Source organism: Amblyomma maculatum, chromosome 3 (genome assembly GCF_055883805.1).
Source record: "Amblyomma maculatum isolate TAMU_Amacu chromosome 3, ASM5588380v1, whole genome shotgun sequence".
NCBI classification, from domain to species: domain Eukaryota; kingdom Metazoa; phylum Arthropoda; class Arachnida; order Ixodida; family Ixodidae; genus Amblyomma; species Amblyomma maculatum.
The window spans coordinates 164,361,861-164,366,344 of NC_139346.1; positions in this window are offsets into that span (position 1 = coordinate 164,361,861).

Genomic DNA, 4,484 nt, shown 5'->3' on the forward strand with positions numbered 1-4,484 from the left:
CGCGTGCAGCGCTTCTTTGCCAGCGTCGCGCACGCCTGCGTCATCCAGTAGCGGAACTACTGTGCGCGTGTTCTCGTCTCGCCGCAGACTTGGCACCGGCAGGCACTTTTCTCGTTCTCCAGTAGACAGCCATCGGCCCTCTGTAAGGCCCGATGTCTTCCTGCTACTACGTGTTTAATTCGCAAGTTCTTGCTACAAGATCATTCCATGGCAATGCGCTGATGGCCAGTGAGTTTGCTCTCTTGCAATTACGATCTGAAAACCTAATGACTGTAAGCATTGCTTCGTAGTAGCAGCCTTAACGCAGCCTGAGAGCCATCACGAAGCAATAACGTTTTGCGGCAGATTGTGAAAGGAGCCCCGTGACCACTGGGGCGTATATGCGTGTCAACTATTATTGTTAGTTTACAGCTGTCTTTCTTGCGAAAGTTGAAGTAGTCAAATCAGTGCATTTGACCTTCGCGAAACAGGAAAAAACGAGAACGTCGTCGGTAATAATAATAAAAAAAGAAAACACCATGAAAACGGGTTTTCTTGCGTTATGCAATAATAGGCAAAAAGGGAGATATACAATACTCTGCGTACGCGACAATCTGCAATTGCGCTGTCTAAATCTACTCAGCACCGTTTCGCCATCAGCACATAATGCCGCCACGATGCTACATAAATGACAGAGCGTGCGCATTTGCGTCAGAATCGATAGAGACGCCATTAGCGGTCATGCATTCTCAACGCGGAAGGAAACTATAACAGGACAGATATTCTCGATCAGCCTTCGACAGCGTCAAACTACGAGCAGCCTCGTCGGCCGCTGAAAAGGAGCGGCTACAATACAGGAAGGAATGCCCCGATACCAAACGTACAAAGCCGCGCTGGCGTAGACATCAGTGTCCGTGACGTCATCAGACTGAGACGAAAAGTATGGAAGCGACGGGGAGTGTGGGGCTCACGCTCTCTCTGATATGAATGCGTCAGTATGGCGGCTAAAACTAAATGCCGAATGCCGCATATATGACGTCATAAAAGTGCTGGATGTAATCGCCGGTCGTCGCCGCATTACGTCTCCGAAAACCCACGTGCGTGTTACAGCCCTCCTTATTGTTCGGTTACGGATAGCGTCATTTCTTCACGGACCACTATTTATTTATTTATTTATTTATTTATTTATTTATTTATTTATTTATTTATTTATTTATTTATTTATTTATTTATTTATTTATTTATTTATTTATTTATTTATTTATTTATTTGCATAGTTTAGATACCCAAGAACAGCGTTTCTGTCTGGGCTGTGATTTTTGTCCTGGAGCCCCTTGCGACTGCTGCCCTACCCGACCTGTGAGAACCAGACCTTTGCAGGTCATTAGTTGTTCGAAACTTTAAGCCCTCTAAGGAGCACAGCAGGGTTAGCAGAGCCTCTTCCAAACGCACACCCCTGAGAGAGCCGGGCGCCGGGCCGGGGGACGCTTGTACCCATTTTACCGGTGGGTGTCCGGCGGTGGGTTTCGAACTGGCCACCTCCCGCAGTACGTTCAATAATGTATGACAGTCAAAGCATATATAGTCCCAGACTATCTATAGTACAGCCTTTGTCAAAGGTGTAGAGCCCGGGGGGTTTACTTTTGAGCAGTGTAGTGGCTCTGATTTAGCGTTAACGGGAGCTTTTCCCATTGGAGGGGATAGCGCAGAAAATATTTTTACCAACAAGAGATCTAGAACATTGGAAATGCATTACAAGCCGCACGATGTGGTTCAGAAGCAAACCCCCTGGGCTCTACACTTTTGACAAAGACTGTACATGTCTCTCCCAAACTTCTGCAATATGGACGCAGACACCGCAATCATTGCGCAAACTCAGCTAATTCAGCGAAAGCGGCGTGACGGCCCGCGGTCATCCGTACGTGACATGGCCCTCGAAATACAACGCGGCTTACTCTTTGCGACACTGGTCACGGAGGACAACAGATCAATTTCATTGCATTGCCTCTGTTTAACGCTGGAGAACATGAGAAGCGCCTGCCGAGCTAAGGCATTATGTTCATATAAAATCGGTGCTGCAGCGTTCTGGAGGGGTTGGGCAAACCAGCCAGGGCTCATGGAAATGTGTCTCATTCTGTGTCGCTTGTAACTGTTGCACTCGATCATAGGAGTGATTACTCGTTTGCGCCCGCATGGGGGCAGCCAAAATTGGACTTTATGTTGTTGTTGTTGTTGTTTTTTTTTTGTAATCTTTTATGTTTTGCATCTATGCGTTTCACTTCTCCGCCGATATCTATGCTTATCAATGCAATCTTGAGTGTACACGTCGTGCAAAGGATACTCGCGTAGCATTATCAGTTTTTCTTGAGGGCAATGCCTCGGGTGAGAAAGTGGCACGGCTATCCCGTTAACATACCAACGTACACAACGCTCATTCGAGCGAAACTTGACGGTCTTCAAAAAGCCCCTGATTTTTAATATCTCCCTTCTTTTTCTAAAGACGACCCCACTGTTGTTGGCGATAACACAGTACTCAGAGTCTACGGAAACCACACGCTTACATGCACGGCGTTCACATGCCGCCGACCGAGCCCAGCAGAGTACCCATTGTATATAGTTGGTCCAAAGCACTCAATTGTTCTAACGCGTACACCCTTTGTCAAACGTTGAGAGCCCAGGGTGTCTACTTCTGAGCCATGCTATGTGGATCGTAATGCATTCCCAGGTTTCCAAACTTGTTGAAGACAAGAAGATTTTTCGTCTTACCCTCTCCAATGGCTAGGACTTCCATAATATAATAGGACTTCCATAATATAAAGAACTCATAATATATGGCTTAAAAGCAAACCCTCTGGGCTCTAAACTTTTGACAAAAGCTGTACATACTACATGGAACAGTAATTTGAACCTGCCAGTCTCCGCCGGAGTGTTTTTTTTTTTTTTATTGCTTACCTTTATTTGTGTCATTATAATGAACTTAAGCACAATTATGCCACTACCTCGCTTTTGCCCCTACGGTTCGTAGAGGCTTCGAATCAGCGTGTTTCACATTTTCTTTTATACTACCTATGCATATATATATACTTCTTATTTCATGTTACGTGTACAGTGCCTGTACTACGTGTAAATAGGTCATCAAAACTTGAATTCGCCGCCAGACGAGAAGGGTAATGCTGCTGCTTCTTCCCACATCTGTCTATGTCTATTGTGTTTCAGGGAAAATTGAAGGCTGTGCAACAGACCAGCATAGAGGGCGCATCGACCGTGAAAAGTGGTTCCATCGTGCGGACAGATATGCCTCGTGTTTTACTACCTACCTTCTCTATATCAGGCCCAAAAATCGCATATAAGAACGAAGAAAGGAATCCAGAAGTGAGCACAATAAACAGACGCGTAGATTCACTGAGAAATAGCAAGCTGCGCATATTGTAAATATCTATAGCACCTCTCCAGCGACATCGGCGAAGATTTCAATGGAGAGCTCTCCGTAGATGTGCAAGTTTCTATCAACGGTAGAGCAAAAATGGGACCGCCGCGGTGCAAAATAATGACAGGAGCTTTGTCTGTTCGTTCTCCAAGTATGGAAGCTAATTGTATCTGCACGCGAGGGGACGCAGTGCTGATCAACCTTGGTGCCGACAAGTCCGATAACGGCACTCGAATGTTATAACCGAACCTTTCGAGCCATTTCACATTTTTAACGTTTCTAACTTTGCGTGCTAGATAAAAGTCTGGGGTTGAGCTAGCTGGCGGTAGTAAACGTTTAAAAAAACAGCACGCAACGGCATGACAAGAAAGATACGAAATACAAAATTAGACATCGCTGTTTGAAAATCTGAAATAATAATAAAAATATGTATATATTGTCACTCGATTGAGAAGTTAACTGGTTTAGAAGGTAATTTAAAAAAAAAAGTTAAGAGGTTAAAAAGTTCGCAGGGGTCTAGTGGATGCAGCTAGCACAGAACCGGGTTAATTGGAGAAATGTGGAAGAGGCCTTCGGCCTGATGATGATGATGATGATAGTCACTCGGGGCCTTTAAAAAAGGCTGGTCTAATATCAAGCCCCACGACGAGAAAAAAAAAAAAAAAAAAAGAAGCGCCAAGCCGTGTCCACGTGCACGCGGTCGAAAATAATTTAGCGCTGCTCCATTCTAGTCTGGCGCTGTCAAATCTTAGAGCACACCAATGTTCGTTGATATGGGGCGCGCTGCGCGTTGCCACGAGGGTCCAATTAATTTTATGTACGCGTGATTGTTAATATAAGCTTTTAACGATCAAAACAGTTGTACTACCTTGTACATATGTGTGTGATTCTTTTTGGTTATGTGAGTAGTTCTTTCCGCAAGATCCAGACATGTTTATAACCGCTATATTGTATGCTTTGTATCGTGTGTGTCCTCTTTTCCTTTACCTTCCATCTGCACCCGAACAGCGCTGTTTTTGTTCGACGCGTTCGAGGTGCCATAGTGGAAGCAAATTTGCAATATTGCGACTTTGCTAGC